We start from the raw sequence: 19092 nt of genomic DNA, 5'->3' as shown, positions 1-19092 counted from the left end.
ATTTACCAGATGGACCTCTGGGGTCCTCCCTGACTCAACTCTCCAGCTTCCATTTCTAGGACACTTCCACTCACTCCTGACCTTCAAGGAGCAACCCGGAGCCAACCTCACAAACTCATCGGGGACAGCTGAGAGGCTTGGGTTCGTGCACCAACTTCCCATGTGATCTCAGGCCAGTCCTTCTCTGTGCCTTGGGTTTCCCATCTATGAAATGGGGGCAATAGTAGTGCTCTCTTCAAAGGATCACTGTGAGGGTTTTGCAATGATAGGCACTAGAACCTGGCAGGACAATCTTGTCCCCTTATGTAGATGCAGGAGAAGCTAACTACTAGAATGGAGCTGTTCCCACTCCACACAAGTCCCTGACCTAGTGTTGGGCTAAATTAGTTTGACCCAGGGAGGCTCTGCCCTGTGTCCCCACCCTTGTCACCAAGGGCCTACTGAACACCCTGCCCCTTTATGTTCTGAGGAAAACGCCCGCAATAGTCCAGAGTCAGCACCAGCAACTCCCCTCTTCTCAATCCATGAAGTCAGCCTGCCCCAAAGACCTCCTGAGCACAGCCTCCATTCCTGCTGCGAGGCTGGGGGCCTCCACTGTTCTAACTGAAGGACAATCTCCTTCAGTCCAGGTCAGAATTGTGCTTTTTGAAAAAAAAAAAAAGCAAGCAAGAAAAGGGGAAGCAAATGACTGATCCTAGGGATGGTGGAGGAGAAGGTTTATTGTAGATAAAAAGGGAAAGTATAGCCAGAGGCAGAGACTTCTGGGAGAGTCCAGAGTGGACATGACCCTGAGCCACGTGAGGAGACGTGGGGAGAGGAAGGGAGAGGGAGCAGCAGCGCATCAGTCAGGAAGCCAAAGGCACAAAGGGGCAGTGTCTTAGTTAGGGTTTTACTGCTGTGAAGAGACACCATGACCAAGGCAACTCTTATAAGGACAACATTTAATTGGGGCTGGCTTACAGGTTCAGAGGTTCAGTCCATTATCATCAAAGTGGGAGCATGGCAGCATCCAGGCAGGCATGGTGCAGGAGGAGCTGAGAGTTCTACATCTTCATCTGAAGGCTGCTAGCAGAATACTGACTTCCAGGCAGCTAGGATGAGAGTCTTATAACCGACACCCAACAGTGACACACCCACTCCAACAGGACTACACCTTCTAATATGCCACTCCCTGGACTGAGCATAAACCATCACAGGCAGTAACCAAAACAGTTGGATTATATAAGGAAGAGCCTTGGGAGGAAGGACAGCCCAGCCCCTGGCTTGTAGAAGTTTGGGTGCAGGGCAGGGCATGCCAGCCATACCCTGTTACTAGTAGGAACTGAGAGATGCTGCGAGAACCTGGTGGCCCGGTCCACTTTATATGCTAAATAGGCACCCAGGGTCTAAGACCTAACACTCATTTCAGCCCAATCCATTCCCCATCTAATTCCCAGGATCCCAGCCTTCTGAGGTTCTGTTACTGGCCAGGAATCTTGACTAGGTCTGTTTTCTCTGCCAGTTAAAGAATTAAAAGGCAGGAAAAACCTTGAGTGGGACAGGTAGCAATCTCAAACTGGACTGATAGGAGCCACAGAACCAATGATTACTGGAAGATAGAGGGTGGGGAGGGGGGAGGGGGTGCATGAGGGGGGAGGGGGAGGAAACATTCAAATGTGGAAGATACACTGGAAGAAAGGACCCTCTGCAGACCAGAAGGGGGTCTCTTTAGAGTTCAGGGTTTTAGTCTCTAAGAGTCTTCCTTCCCTAATTTAGAGTTGGTCAGTTTGAAAAAAGACAGGCTGATTGGCCCACAACCGTTGTGTTAACAATAGCCTAGAATGCTAGCCAGTCCTTCAGCCAGGGGCCTACTGGCAAAAGAAAAGAAGTCTAGGGGGCCTTTGTTTTAAGCTGTCAGGCTTTTGTCTCAGGTAAGGAGAGTGAGGAAGTTGCCCGCCATCTTGGAAGTTCACCACCTTATGACTTACTGTGGCCTCTCCCCCATCTGTCTGCCTGCCAGGGAGTCTGTCTAACTCCTATTCCCTCTGTTCTATGACTGCAGCAGCCGTATGCCCATCACCACCAGGGTGGAGCATAGCCCCATGAGGCAGACCAAGCCCAGAGTAGGCCACTGACTAGAGTAGGAGCCCTTTTGCAAAAAGCCTGAGCAGTGGCTTTCCTTGCATACATTCCTTCCTCACTTCCTACTGACCATAGCCCGGTTCTGTTCCTCTCCCCCCCCCCTTTCCCCTCCCCTCCCCTCAAACAGACGGGAGCATCAAAGCACGGAAAACATCGAAATTGCCAAATGCAATTTCTCTCCGGAGACGACAAATTTGCTGCAATTTGTATTTCCAAACAGGAACTATAGTTCCTGAGCGGAGGTGGGGGGGCACCAAAGTGTCCCCCCTCCCACAGAGGCTAGCGCACACCCTGCCTCTGCTACAGGGAGGGGAAAGGGTCCTGGGGGTTGGGAGATTGTCAGAACAAGAGCAGGAGAAGGAAGAAAGAAACAGCCACCTCTGTGGACCAATCTCAGAGCTCCCAGCCCTCAAATGAGCTTCTAAGACCAGCTCTGCATGGAGGGAACAGGAACACAAGAACCCCTGGTACATGACAAGCTGGACAGGGACTCATTACCTAGAAATCCTAGTACAGTCAGCCATCTATGGTGAGCTAAGTAGTCAGTCTCCCCCTTTATCTGAAGAGACACACTCCAGAGGGGCTGTGAAGCCCGACCACTCTCAGGCAGCTAGTGGTAGGATGTTACATTAAATTCTGGTTTCCCTGTCCAACTTCTTCCTGTGGGTCCCTCCCACCAGCTGAGTGCTCTCGGCTGAAGACTTGAGACATTGCATGGATACTTCTTTTTCTTTCTTCTGTTTTTGTTTTGTTTTATTTTGTTTTCATCAATGCCCCTTCAGCAGGGAATGATGATTAATTTTCGGTGCCAACTTCACTGGACAAGAGGCACTGCTCTGGGTGTGTATCTCTAAGGGTGTGTATGGTTGACATTTGGACCAGTAGACAAAGAGAAGCACATGGCCTCACTTGAGTTGGTTGAAAACCTGAACCTGCTCTGCTAAGGGAGACTCTGTGTGTGTGTGTGTGTGTGTGTGTCCTCTGACATTGTGTTGACCTATCTGCGCCCCACCCCCACCCACCTCCCACGATCTCATGTCTGCCATCAAACTGGCTGGGCTTTTTGCTTCAAGGAAATGATGAGTGTTCCTGGTTCTGGGCTTGCCAGCCTTGAGATGGGAGCCACACCATCTTCTCTCTGGGGTTCTCAGGCTATAGTGGGGCTGCAGATAGAAGTCAGCCCTTCAGTTCTCCTGAGTTCTCTGGCAACACATCTGAGGCTTGCTTGAGTGCTAGATCTTCACCACACTCCATTCACCAAAATAAAGTCCAGCTTTCCAATCTTAGGCTTGCCCATATCCATAAGAAAGTGAACCAGTTAGCTCTATATATTAAATGTCTGTGTGTAACAAACATATGGAACTATGACCTACTGGCTATTTCTTTGTAGCACCTGATTAGTGCACATGGGTGCACCTTAAGATCTAAGCCCTCTCTGTGATAAGCAGTAGTATGTTTGTTTTCCAAAGCAAAATCCACTTTTCCAAAGGGAATATTCATTTCCAAAGATCTAACACTAGCTCAGCCTTTCATCCCTTGAGTCTTGGCCCTGGGAGATCCTGCTATGGCAGAGCACAGGGCTGGGACCCCACATGCTGGCTGGACTCTGGGCTGAGAGGAGAGCATTGCTTTGAGGCAGGCCTGGGAGCTGGAAGCACCCCACTGTTGTGAGAGCCTGACCTGGCTCCTTCCTCCCCATGGAACAGAGCCTTCTGGAGGACCGTCCTTCTGCCCCACCCCCACCCTCCGGATTCTTTATTTGCCCTTAAAGCAATGCCTGGGGACTCCTGGAGCTCCAGCCAGCTTGTCCCTTGGCTGGCTCTTGTGAAGTTATTCTGTTGGCCACTCCACACACTCAGGGCTATGGTGTTGTTGGCCCTGCAATCTGTGCGAACCCAAACAAAGTGCAGCTTCTCTCCAGATTTCTGTTTCTTGGTATTTGAGGAACCAGCCATCTGGGAGGCATTTGAAGCTAGAGCTTTACCTCACTCCGTACACCAAAATAAATTCCAGATGGATCTCAATGTTTAAACATACACAATGAAACCACCAACGTCCCCACAAAGAGAGGGAAATCTTAATATGAGCAAAACTTCTAAGTAGGACACAAACCATAAGCTGAGAGAAGTAGAAGGACATAAATCCCAGCTCCATAGAGAATTATTAACTTACATGAGAAAAAACTGAAACAAAATTAAACGACGAATGATAAATTGAAGGGTGATATTCATTAGTCCATAGTTCACAAGTAAAGCTGATTGCTTAAAGAAGTGGAAATGAATGAGAAACGATCCCGTTAAAGAGACACAATCCCATTTTAGAGATGGAGACCACAATCGGGTGGTTCACAGAGGGGGGATAGAACATACCATGAGAGCTGCAGTCTCATTAACAAGGGAGACAGGCAGAAGCTGGAGGGGGACCCCAGCATTGTTTATCTGTCATGAAAACCAGAAAGGCTGAAACTGATGGTTATGGCTGCAGGTTGGTAACATTTCTCTTAGGTACAATTTGGCAGGATTTGATCCCCGCACACGTGCCTCTAGGATTGTTCTGTGAAGACAGAATAGCCCGTGTACAACATTCACCCACTTTGAGCACAACAGCCCACTACCGGGCCTCTGGGATAGACTCTTCTCTGGGCCTCAGTTTCCTCTTCTATGAAGTGGGGATATCAGGAGAATCGTGTCAGATTGCATTTTATCATGTGCATACATTAAGCCACTAGGAAAGAGAGCTGGTGGTCCTGAGACCTTCCTAGGTCTCAGGAGTAGTGAGTACTCCCATCACTGTGATTAAACTACTGCCATGCTCAGGACCAAACAGAGGTTGAAGGAGCATGTGAGGGAATACTTGAGAATGAAGAGTCTCTATTCAGCAAGGCCAGATGGCCAAGGTGACTAAGAAAGCACCAGCCTACTGGAGTTGAGTGTGATATGTGCAGATGTTTGGTCAGGAATGGAAACAGCCAAAATGACCTTCTTGGGAGCCATTCCTGACATGGCGTGACTAGACCCCGCCCCCTGGGGGATGGGCCACTTTGGGCTAGCCATCTTACCTGTCTTAGCAGCTCTTCCCCAGTGATGCCATGCCCCGCCCCCTAACTGTTTCTAACAGTCAGAAGGGCTGAGATGCTGAGGTTTGTTTACCAAGCACCAGGCCATGCTAAACACCCAGCAGTTCATTTCTCCATCCAACAGCTCTGTCAGGTGGCTGTCACTGTCTGGCCCATTTCACAGAAGTAGAACTGAGACTCCAGCATGGGTGACTGTCACAGAGCATTGGACCTGAGCCTCTTGGACATCACCTCTAGAGCTATTTGTCAGAAAGATTCCCCAGCCCAAAGGATCCCTCTAAGTGTAAGATCAAACTGTGTGTGTGTGTGTGTGTGTGTGTGTGTGTGTGTGTGTGTGTGTGTGTTTAGCTCAGGAAACAACCTTGGGTATGGTTCCTCAGCAACTATCTTCCACCTTCCTTTAAGATGGGGTCTCTCACTGGACCCTGGGAGTTGTCAGTTAGACTAGGTTGGCTGGCCAGTGAACCCCAGGGATCCTCTGGTCTCCACCTCCTGAGTACTGGAGAAGCAAACATGCCCCACCACACCCAATCTCCATGGGTGTTTGGGATCAAACTCAGGTTCTCTCACTTGCATGGCAGGCACTTCACTGACCCACCTCTCCAGCCCTTAGACTGGGTTCTTAAGCCTAGCAGGTTACAGGACACTGACAGTCCATGTGAAGATGTTGTCTTTTTGTCTATTTTCAGACAGGGCAAGAAACCTAAGCTGGCCCACCCAGGAATGACAGAACTGCAGTTGTCGCATCCTTCCTAACTCACATCTTCAAGAACTGAAGAGCCCCAGAAACATGCTCACTGGTGGTGGTGGCAAGTATAGAAAGGCCAATAAGCAAGGGTGAGCCTGGTGGTGATGGTGGTGCCTGCTTTTAACCCCAGCACTCACGAGCCTGAGGCAGGCAGATCTAAAAAAAGAAAAAGGAAGGAAGAAAGGAAGGAAGGAAGGGAAGGAGGGAGGGAGGGAGGGAGGGAGGGAGGGAGGGAGGGAGGGAGGGAGGGAAGGAGGGAGGGAGGGAGAAAATTAAAGAAAGAAAAAAAATGTTGGCTTACTGACTATTCAACTAAGATCCTCCCAGGGACCTAGCAATCACCTGTTCACCACCCCAGTTGGCGGTCTTTCTTTCTGCTGTTCCCATGTGTTCCCAGCCTTCTCTGCCCTCATGGCTCTACTGTCTGTCTACCTCTATCCCTTCTCTAGGCCCTCATTCCCCTCCCTTCTCCCCAAATAAACCCCCTTTATACCAGATCTGCAATTTCTCAGGGGGTACCTTGGCACCAGATACTGCCCCCCAAACCCAGCCGTGTTATATTTCATAACTGGAAGGAAGGGAGGCAGGAGGGTGTAACCAAGGCCCCTAGGTGCCCTTACAATACTGAGAAAGATCCTTGCAGAACCAGAATGCCAGTCAAGGCTATTGACTTCCTCACAGGGGCAGTGCATGTGGGCTCCAGCTATACCTGCTAATTGCCTTCCAAATGAATGAGGGCTTAGTTAGCACCCACCTTCTGGGAATCTTTGCAGTCCCCTTTAGCATAAGATAAATTGTTGCTTCTGATTCAATTTCTTCCTCCCTCCCTCTCCCCCTCCCCGAGTGGTTTCCTAAAACAATAAGAAAACACATTTCTCATTCCTGCGTTCAATGCTTCAGGCGAACAGCAGAATCTCTGCTTAGGGTTCCCAGCACAGCAGGCTGAGAGCCCAGGGCCCAGCCAGGGTAGTGGAGGACAGTGTGCTCCAGGGAGGACTCGGAGGTAATTTAGCTCCCCATGTAAAGCTTGAGCAGACAGGGCACAGCTTGCCTGCCCTGTATCTGTATCTGTAGTAAGATCATTGTGTTGTGTACTGGGGGAGAAAGACAATATAGGCCCAGGTCATAATGTGGGTGTTTACTGATCTACACACCTAGATTTCATCATTATACTGCTCTGATAGAGGCTGTGCTGGGTTCCAGAGTAGCAAGATGAGAAGGCTTTCGAGTGTTTAGGGTACATTTGTACTGCCCCTCCAACTTAACTCCCAGGCAAATGATGGGGGCAGAAACATGTCATAGTAATTAGGAGGACAGTTCACACTCCAGTGATCTTTACAGTGAGAGTGTAGGGGTGGGTCTCGGCAGTCAGCACAGAATTGTCACACACCACCTCATGATTGTCACTATGCTGAGAGTGAGGGAGTCAAGGTCCTGGGAAGAGACACCAGCCTGGGTCTCTGCAACCTGTGAATGCCAGAGCTGGCGTTCAAATTCATATCTGATGATTAAAACCTGTATTCTTCCTCCATCCCTAGAGATGTGTGTGAGTCCCTCAGAAGAAGCATGCTTCAGGAAAGCATTGAGAGGGAAGTGGATCTAAATTGAGATCAAGAAGGACAGGTGGATGGATTGGAAAGATAGCTCAGTGGTTAAGAGCACTGACTGCTCTTCCAGAGGTCCTGAGTTCAATTCCCAGGAACCACATGGTGACTCACAACCATCTGTAACAGGATCCAGTGACCTCTTCTGGTGTGTCTGAAGACAGCTACAATGTACTCATGCAAATTTAAATTTAAAAAAAAAAGGGACTTTCACCTCTCTCTGTCAGCCAGCCACAATGGAGTGTTAGGACTCAAAACCAGGACAAATGGCTAACTGATGTGTCAATTAACATATCAAAGCAAGCCGCGCAGTGGTGGCGCATGCCTTTAATCCCAGCACTTGGGAGGCAGAGGCAGGCGGATTTCTGAGTTCGAGGCCAGCCTGGTCTACAGAGTGAGTTCCAAGACAGCCAGCGCTATACAGAGAAACCCTGTCTCGAAAAACCAAACCAACCAACCAACCAAACAAACAAACATATCAAAGCAGATGCTGGCTGCCAGGTTTTCCCAGCATCCCTCAGTCTCTTACCTATTACAGGCTCCTCCTGGCTGCCTCCCACCCTGAACTCTCCAACTCACCCCACCCCATCTCAGCTTCTCTGACCCCTATATAATTCAGCCATTTTGGCCATGCCAATCTCTTGGCCACTCTCATGAGCCAAGCAAAGAAGTAGGGACAGAGGAGGACAGTTCCTTTCCCCTCTGCTCACATGGCTCAGGGTCATGTCCACTCTGGACTCTCCCAGATGTCCCTGCCTCTGGCTATGCTCACCCTTGTATCTACAATAAACCTTCTCCTCCACCATCCCTAGGAGCAGTCATGTCTTCCTTTTTTTATTTCCCCTTTTCATTCAGTAAGATTTTGAAGAAGTGGAATGTCTAGTTGGTGTACACCTTTAGTCTTAGCACTCAGGAGACAGAGGCAGGCATATCTCTGTGAGTTCACAGCCACTCTGGTCTATATTGCAAGTTCCAGGCCAGCCAGAGCTACACAGTGAAACTGTTATCTCAAAATAAAAAGATGCCTTCAAAAGGACCTCTGTTGTGTTGACTTGGCTTTGCGTTTGCCTTGTAGTAATGGAGCTGTGCCTGTGCTGGGGGGGGGGGGAGGGTTCTGTAATCAGCTGCCATTTTGAAATTTGACTGAAGAAATAGGAACGTAACTTGTGCTGGCTACTAAGCTGTGATATTCATTTCATCGACTTTTCCTGGTACCCTGTCCTGGGAAACATTTAAACTGCCACAATCTCCAATTGTACAAATCAGGAAATGGACTCCCAGAGAGGTGACATCACTTGACAGATCCTAGATCTGAACCTGAGCTGATTCTCCATCCTCTAAAACAGCTGTTTTTTAACTAATGGGCTGAAACCCATTTGGGGGTCGCATGTCAGATATCCTGCATATCAGATATTTACATTATGATCCATAACAGTAACAAAATTACAGTATGAAGTAGCAATGAAATTATGGTTGGGGGGGGGTCACCACAACATGAGGAACTATATTAAATGGTCGGCTAATTAGCAAGGTTAAGAACTACAATATCAATATCTACAATATCAATGTCAAGAAGGAGCAACCAGAGGTCTGCAGGGCCCAAGGAGCCCAAGAGCTACCACTTAAATGTCATCCTCTTAAATGTCTCAAGATCTTTGGTGTGTCCCAGTCTAAGAATATCAGGGTTAGGAGCAACAGTAGCCAATGCTAATATTTACTTATGAAAACCTGCCTATGACCATTTGACTACAAACTTAAACCAAATTGTAAGAGGTTGCCAGAATCCAAAGGATGCTGTTTTTATGCCTTGGAAAATGTGACTAAGAAACCGCAGGAAGGAGCAGGACCATAGATTCCTCTCTACCTTCTCTCAGGAAGGCAACAAACACATGGCAAGCCGGGGCCGTGTACCATTAGCTTGAGAACTGTGTGAACCGAGGAGCCAAGTAATGACAAGCCTCAGTTCCTGGTGCACGAGCTGTGTGCCGCTGCCTCCTTCAGTTTGTGGAGTCCCCTACAAAACACCAGGAGAGCCAAGCTCAGTGGGTTTCATCAATGCTGCTGATAGGAATCCGGTGTGGGCTCTAATAGCTCTTACAGGAGAGCTTTATCCTTCTGAGAAGGTGACCCCCAAACTACTTGGAAGTTACAATTATCTTCTTAGTGGGTAAGGATTTTTTTTTCTCAGCCTTCAATATAGAAATGGCTGAAATACACAAACCTTTGGAATGATTAGATGTTGAAGAGTCTGGTTGTATTTGGTACTCTTAAGTATTGGGGTGTTTAAGAATTTGACTTATTTGAGGGACAGGTCTGCTCTCTCCAGCCCTATAAATCAGTTAAGATATAACTGAGTAACTAACTTAGATTTTTCTATTGAAAAAAGTAATTTACCTTTGTTCACACTTAAGGTTCTCTTAGATTTATAAGATTTACTTAATCATTTGGGAAGGTTTATCACTCAAGGAGTGAATATAGAGCTTAAACATGCTGAATTTGTCAAGTGCTCTTTTAAATATTTGAAGATGGTTGGCTAATTTTGTGCATGGAATGAACAGCATCCAAAAGCCCTTTAAAGAGATAGCTAATGTCTGGTAGAATTGCAAGTAAAATAATAAAAAGATAATAAAAAGTCATGGTGCTAAAATAAAAGAGTAGGAATTTTATAAACACATGACTTGATAAATTGAATATTCTTTTTAAAAAAGCTTTGAGCCGGGCGGTGGTGGCGCACGCCTTTAATCCTAGCACTTGGGAGGCAGAGGCAGGTGGATTTCTGAGTTCGAGGTCAGCCTGGTCTACGGAGTGAGTTCCAGGCCAGCCGGGGATACACAGAGAGACCCTGTCTCGTTTAAAAAAAAAAAAAAAAAAAAAAAAAAAAAAAGCTTTGGATGTGTCTGTCTCTGTGTGTGTGTGTGTGTGTGTGTGTGTGTGTGTGTGTGTGTTAGTGTGTGTGTTAAGATTGGAAACAATGCATTCCACTATTGAGAAAATGCTTTAAGTAAACTTTGTTTGTGTACTATCCTTGTTTATTGTCTGGAGCCTCGAGTTGGAATTACTACCTAAACAGTCAGAATTTCAGAGCATATGTCTCAATCCTCGTGAGGAGTCTATCACAGAGGTCAGTTTAAAGCACTGTTATCAATAGTTAGCTGGCGGGACTGGCCTGCTCCTTCCCTCAAAAGAAACAAAGCACAGCCAACCATCTACCAGCATCCAGGCCATGGCTCCTGCCCACATCTCTGACTTCTTCCCAGGGCTTTACTCCTGGGTGTGGTCCACTGCCCAGAACCCGGGGCACCACCTGGGAGGGAACACATTAGCAATGCGGAGTCTCAGCATCTGCAGTGATGGGTGCCCAAGTTGGGCATGCTGCCCCTTGTGGTTCATGAAGCCCTGCTTGGTGCCATTCTTTTGGGCCAGAGTGACCATAGCTAGCCAAACAATCCTGCATGCGCTGCCCCCAAAGGCAGCCTCCTGAGAGCAGAGCATTAATAAAAGAGACGGCATGTCAGGGACCCAGGCCCGTGCTCAGTGAGCGAGGCTCTTCTGTGATTCAAGGTTCTTCTGAAACCAGCTGCTGAGAAAGGTAAATTTTGCTGAACTGCCCAGGGCCACGCTCATCTTTAATTATCCCGTTAATATCTGTCTCCCCCAGGTAGTCGTTACACCTGTAGTTATTACAGTGCCCAGGCTTGAAACAGCTTGCAGATTTCCTGACGGTATTAATGGAAGTTTTGCAAATTGATTTGGGGAGATTATGTAGTGAGAGGCTGGCGTGACTTGACGTGGAGCCCATTCTAAGTGGCTCAGATCCTCCTGACCTTGATCTCTGCTGGGGCAAAAGCAAAGAGCAAGAATCAGAAGATGAGAGTTCCGGGCCTGGCTCTCCTGATGTGGCCTGTGACCTTGGACCTGTCGAGGCATCTTTGTCAGACGAGAGGCTTGGATGAGTCTCTATGCACTGGAGTCTCTTCTGACTTCCATAGCTCTACCTTCTGATGCTTAGAGACTCGCAGAAGGGCTCCTCCCTCTCAGAACTGACTGGCCTCCTTCCTTCTTCCTCCCCCTCATCCATCTGTCCTTCTAGTATAGGACTGAGATCAAACTTCTTATGTTGCTCTCCAGTAGGCGTTGGCGGTAGATACACATCAGCTACTTTTGGCTGATAAAGTCAAAGGGCAGCAGTGCCCTGTGGCTGGGCCAACTTGGCACCATAGGCTTATTAGCTCTAGAAGAGGTGGGAGGATCAGACGCATGCTGTAATATGGAGGACACAGGCTCAGCGGGCCTTGATGCCAGAGGCCCCGGTGCTCCTGCAGGTACCAGATCCAATTGCTGCCTGACTTTGAATATGCTTTTTTCTATTTCTAGCCATCGGTTGCTTTCTCCACAAAAACGGGGGGGACCACCAATGAGGATCCTGTTCCACCTTGCTGAAGGATAGCTCACAAAATCGTGGCTATCAAGCGGGGTGGTGGGGGTGGTGGCATTATCTACAGGTGGGAGAGAGCTACTACCTTTTTCCTGCCTGCTTCCACGAAATCAGACATGAGTCAGGACAAGAGAAAATGATCCAGAGTGAGAACGCAGTTCAGAGTCAGAATAAAGATCAGAAGTCTGCCCTGCTCCCTAAGCCTCAGTGGAGAGCCCGCATCCTGAGTCCCCATCACGAAGCCACCCACTGCAGACAATCGAGGACCAATGCTGACTCCGATGTCCCAGGGGCACAAGGCAGGTGTTGTTGGTCCCACGTAGTGAAGGGCAGAGTTAGGATCAGGCTTCCCCGGGCTCTCCAACACCTGAGCTGAGCCATTTGTGTGGCTGCCCTCGCCACCTGACTGTGTATTTCCACATCTCAGTTCCACCACAGCCTGAGCAGCCTAGCTAAATCAAACCTGCTAAATCCTGTCAATGTCACCATCCTTGACTCCAGAGCCTCTGACAAATACAGAGCACCAGATTCACCGCACCACCATCACCATTGTTGCCAGAAGCTACCAGGAGGGCTTAGGTGCCTAGATTCTATTCTTTAAAAAAAAAAAAAAATTAAAGTTTCTGATTAAATTTAGGAATTAGGAGCGAATGCAGCCTGGAGCAGGCAGACCCCTCTCAGAGGTTTCCTTAAACAGATGGTTTGTGGCATTTTTAATTAATGAGAGTTGGTGCAGATTGGGGGCCCTTAATAGCCTGCAGCAAAAATATAGACAATGGGGAGGGGAAAGGGGAGCTGGCCCTAAGCAGGTTCTGGACCAGGAGCTGATGCCTGAGAAAAGAACTGGGGGGTGAACTGTGTGCCCTTCAGAATGGGGGTGAACTCTGTGTGCCCTCCAACCCTGTCTCCTTTATCGGGGACCTGGCATATAGCACCTGGGTCAGCCATGGCCACTTCTGAGCATGAGAAGGTTACATATCTGAGATTCTTGGCTCTGTGTCAGTACAGAGGAGGAGGAGGAGGAGGAGGAGGAGGAGGGAGGGCATGCTGCACTGTACAGATCAGATGAGCCTCCCCTTCCCCAGATCTCTGTATTGAGCAAGTCATATAATGTCGCTAAGCCTTAGTGTCCTCCTGAGGAAGATAACAACAGAAGAACCATAAACTACAGGCTTGAATGGATCATAAAGTCCATGCAGTTGAGCCACCAGGGCTTGCATACCTACCAAATTCTCCCACAAAGGGCTGCTCCGGTCTCCAAGATGGGGATCTCAGGACCACACACAGGGTTGCATCAAAAGTGCATTTATCTGTAGTCAACACTGCTTCAAAACTGTCATTAGAATAAGCTCTGCCTCCCTGAGTTAGTTATGAGAATTATGTCCGGTGTGGTGGTGCATACCCATAATCCTGGAAGCCAGAGGCTGGAGGAGAGGGAGTTCAAGGCCATCCTTAGCTACAAACATGAAGTGAATGTCAGAGAACCCAGTGTATATAAAAGTTGCCCTGTAGACCAAGCATCTTGTTTAGAATCTCTAGAGCCTGAAATACGGAGTCAGGAGAAGAGAAGGCAAGAGACATCCTGCTTGCATCTCAGCCCTTCCTTTTGAAGTTAACCAGTGGTCATCAGATCCTTTCCACATCCCACCCCACCTCTGCCTATCCCCGCCTCTTGGAGGCCTTGGCTCACCTTGTGAAAGGAAAGCATGGCTAGAGAATGAATCCCCAGAGCAATAGCAGGTGGCCATTCTGTCTGTCCATGAGAGCCCAGCATCTCTATGTGTAGGGACTGCTCTGGATTCAAGAAAGCATGTGCTGGTCTTATTGAGGAGGAGGTGAGGCGTACACAAATCCAGGATTCTACTGAGGGTCAGGCAGTGAGGGTCTTAAGGAACAGAAAGCAGGAGACAGAGAACACATCGGGCAAATGTAACAATGCAAGGGTTTGCCAGAGGAATGCTGAAGGCAGAAACAGGCTCGGCAGGCAGAGCAGTGAGGAGGTCACTGGGGCTGAAGAGTGAGCAGGGGTTGGGGAGGATAAGAGATGAGGCTGGAGAGACAGAACAATGCAGGGCTTTGAGGACCACCAAGATGGGCAGGACAGAGGTTGCAGAAGATCTCCCCTTCCAGAGCTTTCCTCTGATGTCCTACAACAACCCCACTCCCATGCCCAGATTCAGTTGCTGCCCAAGGTCTAATGGGGACATGGACATAGCAAACTGTCACTCACTGTGGCATCCCAAAAGTGAAGCCATAGGAGAGGGCTACAGGATGGAGGAAGGGCACATCTTTATTATGAGACAAGAGAATGAGTTCACATAGGGAAGGGGACAAAAAGGAATTTAAACTGCGGACAAGCCAGAGACAAGGAAGATGTCAAATGGTAACAGCGGCTAACACTGTGCCAGTGGAAGCCCTATGGAATGGGTGCTTACAGTACAGATGAGAACATCAGGGTAGGACATCCAGGACCAGAACCTGGCCAAGGGCAACTCAAATAAGACTGGGCAGAGAGGGAGGGCCAAGTGTGGGGAACACATTTGGTGTCATACTATTTTCTCCTCGTAGTCCGTGGTGACGCTATTCCTTCCACGCTTGGGAGGCTGACAACCCTGCGGATGGCTGTTGCCAAGTCTACAGATGAAGGAAGATGCTGCGACTGGAGAGGGCGATAATCATGTGGCCAGCTCGGTGAGGTTGATGGTGCACTCTTGCAGTGCCAACATTCTGGGGATTACTGAAGGAAGGGGGATTCAAATACAAGGCCTGCAAAGCTGTGCTACTTTATGCATCCAAATGCCACTTACCTGCCTCTATTTAGTGTCGGGCACTGAGCTAAGTACTTAAACAAGAAGCATTGACCTTGAAAGGATCCCTTGGTTAGTTAGTGCCTCTGTCAGCTCCATCCTCTATTCAGCCCCATAACTCCTGGCTATAGCACTACAGCAGGGGAGGAAGGTGTGGGAGCAGCCACTGGCTCCTGCGCTGAGCCTGAGCTTGCTGAGTTTTTTTTTTTCTTCCACATGTGCTATATCACCCAACCCTTCCATCAGCTCAGCGGGGAATGTGTGGCTGAGACCTACCCGGTGAACCTGTTCTGCAGCACAAGAACCCTGTTTATTGCCTGTGCACCTAACTAAAGGCTACTTTTTAAAGCCTCTGTTGCAATTAAGTGTGCCCACAGGGCTGAAGATTCTGCCTAAAGAAATGTTAGGAAATCACTCAGCCGGGCTTGTGGGATAGTTCCCTTAAGCGGAAGCAGTGAGGGCGCTGAAGTGGGTCCTTTTCCTGCATCTCCCGTCTCCTGCCTGGAACTCAGTGACAGTAGCTGAAGCTTCAGAGGGCATCGTGGATCATGAGGCAGCCTTGAGGATGAAATCCATATGCTAGATTGGGTGTGGTGGAGCACACCTGGAATCCCAGCTCCGGGGAGGCTGATGCAGAAAACTTGAGAGCCCTAGGACAGCTTGGGCTATGCCATGAAACCCTGACTCAGAACAACCTCCCCACCCCCAGAAAAGTATATGACCAGAACAGGTCGGAGCCCTGGCTCTAGGTAACATGAGATTTCCTAAGGCCTGCTCTCCATGCTTCTGGACTTCTGTATCACTTAAACATTGATACTATTCCTGATCTCAGTTGCTGGCCTCAGGTTGTTGGTATTAGCCAATACTTTAGCTGATCGGTAGTATTGAGGAAGGATACATTAGTGGGACATAAGAAAGAAAAGAAGCTGGGAATGAGAAACTTGAACATAAGAGAGAAAATCAAAACTGGCTTCCTAAAGATACCTTAAACAAGGCTATGGATAACAAGCAACTGCTTCCTTGGGGCCAGAGTGGTTGTGGTCCTGAGTTCAGCCGTGCTAACACTCCTCTCTCCTCACTAACCTACCCACCCTGTGAAACTTTACATCGTGTTCACAAAAAAAGGAACCCACTCAGACAAATTTACTCAGTTTTAATGTTATGGGGTGTGCCACGGCACATGTGCAAGGGTCAAGGACAACCCTCCCCTCCTACCATGTGGGTCCCCGGGATCAAACTCAGATCACCCTTGGTGGCAAACACCTTTGCTCACTGAACCATCTCACTGTCTCTATTTTTGCTTGATTTTTTTTTAAACTTTAAGTGTTATATAGTCATTAAGCCTTGTTGAAAATTACATCCTTTGAGGAATGTAATTTAGGAAGTCACAAAAGTCATACATCACCATTGTAAAGACACCTAACCACTATCCTCGCTGGAGAAGTGCACACCATGTTTTAGCTGTGAGCTGTCCTCTCCCTTTATGTCTCTCTACATAATTAACTTTTTGTTTCAGGTACTATGGGGGCTGGGCTCCTCATACCTCTTGCAGTGGTACTGTTGGCATGCCCCTCCCACCGCTGGGTTTCACCGCCATTCCTGTTTGGAAACAAATCTCATTGTTTGGCGAGAGGAGAATGATGGAAACTCGAATCATTAGGGCCTCAAAAGCCACAATCATTTCTTCACTTCAGAAAGAGGCTGAAGGACAATTCACCCCCAGGATTCATGAGGCCCAGGAATCGTGGTAGAACTGAAGATGTCTAACAGTTTCTCTACCCTCTTGCTCTTTTCTTAGAGAACCGCACCACAAAGCCAATGTGATGGCACACACACAGCTGTAACCTGAGCTCTGGGGGAAGATCAGGAACTGGAGGCCAGCCTGGGGTCCTTAGTCAGAGCCTATCTCCAAAAGGCTATTGAAAGGAAAAGAGAAAGGGAACCATCTCAACCGATGTCTTTTACCTACGTGCTCTAATGGGTAACTAGCCACAAACCAGGCAGAGCACATGGCCAAGCCCCATCTACACCTCCTCTAGTTGTATCCAAGCTGCCACTTTCTGTCAGGGCCCTGAGAGAGAAGCCCCACAAACTCGTTCTCACTTAAACTCAGGAGGTCCCCTCTTCTCAGAAATACTGGTACTTACATAATCCTCAGAACGATCTGGAGGCTAGATAACATTGTCTAGAAAAGCCACGTTGCTTGTGCCCTTTCACAAGGTTCAGAGAGGGAGTTGTCCAACACTCTTACCAAGGGGATGAGAGGGTCATGGAGTTTGGAACCAGAAAGTTTCAAGCGTGAGTCCTGCTTCTTTCTCTTATTTCCCTAACAGTGCTGACTGAGCCCTTCTGGGCTGTGTTAAACAGTGACCTTGAGCATTTTCTGTGCTGTGTTCATGATCTCCTGTGGGGAGCTCTGAGGTTTTCACCCCTGTGTACAGTCCTCCTTCTCATGGTTGGGTTTGGTAGATGCCGTTGCTCAGGTAACAGTGTGAGATTTTTATCGTGATTTTTTTATAGAGGCGTGTACATGTATATTTGAACAGTTTTGTGGGGTTTGTCATTCTCTTAACATGGTATTTTACATGAGTTGACCCTTGGGAAAATCCCACTGGGTCATGCTGTATAAATTAATTTATATCGAGATTTGGCTTTCTAATATTTTATTAAAGATCTTAGCTCAGGTGTTGTTCATAGTTTTCTTCTCTTGTGATAGCAAGATTCCCATAGACCACACTGAGGTTGAAAGATTCACTAGGAAGATTTGGGGTTAGCACAGAGCACCTGTATGGCTACAGCTTGTTATAAAGAAGTGATACAAAGGAGGGTCTCCAGCAAGAACTGTGTCATGTGAAGTGTTAACAGCAGGGCATCACTAGAGAATTGGATCATGGTTGATCACATAGTTACTCTGGAAACACACTTCCTTAGCTTACCCATACGTATGTGTAAGGTTAGGCACACCCCATACCTAAGATGTTCTCGAACTCCAGACTCTCACAACAGGCCCAAGCATATTCACAGTGTGGACACTGTGAGATGCTCTTGTCAGAATAGTATGGTCACTTCCCAAGCCCAAGTTTCCAGATGCCAACCACGGACCAAGAAGGCCCTTCACATGATGCTAAACTTCCCCCACACATCTGCATTTAAAACAAAAACTCGGAAAGTAGATAACACTTATTGATATGAAATTAAATGTCAATGCTAGAACGTGAGCCTCGGGAGATAGGAGAGTTTGGCATTTTCTTTGCTTACCCGTGTGTATGTGTAAGGTTAGGCACACCCTAGAAAGTTTAAATTAGACTGACTGACAGAGGTGCTTAGGTGAAGAGGAGATGGAGAAAATGGTTTCGCAGGTCTTGTGGCCTTTCTGCAATTTTAGCCCCACTAAGTCAAGCTCACCAATTACCCCCCGGCCCCCCGCTAAGGCAGAGACTGAGAGGATGCCACTAAAGAGGAAGCCAGAAGGCCAACACTAGCCACACTCTCCTATCTGCCCCACCCCACCCCCACATCAACACAGCCAATGCCAAAGCAGAATTAACAACATCTCTCTACCTCAGCCACCTCCACTCCACTCTCTCCACCACTGGAGCCCAGATCTTCAGGACACCTGTCACTCATTAACTTTACCCCATTCTCTTATGCACACAATCGATACAAAACAAAACTAGTTGTTAAGCTCCAAGAACGGGCTGAGCATAGTGAGAAGCAATTTCCGTGTGCTGCTTCTCACAGCCATCCCTGAGATAGGTACATCATCTCTCTTTTACAGAAAAGGGATGCAGAAAGTGAGTAAGGGCCCTGGGACAGTGACGGCCCCACAGCCCACAGAGAGTGTTCTCAGCTGCTGACACGACCCTTCTCCACAGAGACAACTCCACAGCAGCAGAGGGATTTCCCGAATTCTCCTCTTCACAGGCTAGCCTAACACTTTCTCCCATCTGGACTGGGATGTAGAAGAGCTTTGGAAGAGAAGAGCTTTGGAGACTGAAGTGTAGTGGAGGCAAAAAACCAAGCTAAGCAGTGATACACCAGCAGGAAGAACCCTAAGCAGTGCGAAGCAGTTTCCACAAGACATCTGAAACACCGTAGCCGGGGGCTACTTTGCTTTTATATGGAATAAAGGAGGAGTGGTACCAGCCTTCAGTGCCTATATTCCAGAAACAGGAAGCATCCTAGAGAGACAGAACGGCCAAACTCAGTCAAAGATGCTGCCTGATGCAGTAACATTGCAGCCCACAGACAAGACACTAACTCCCCTGTAATCAAACTGCCCTGTAACAGTCCCAAAGCTC

Source organism: Mus caroli, unplaced genomic scaffold (genome assembly GCF_978045245.1).
Source record: "Mus caroli unplaced genomic scaffold, Mus_caroli_1 scaffold_13, whole genome shotgun sequence".
Classification (NCBI taxonomy): Eukaryota; Metazoa; Chordata; class Mammalia; order Rodentia; family Muridae; genus Mus; species Mus caroli.
Note: the sequence above shows the minus strand (reverse complement) of the source record.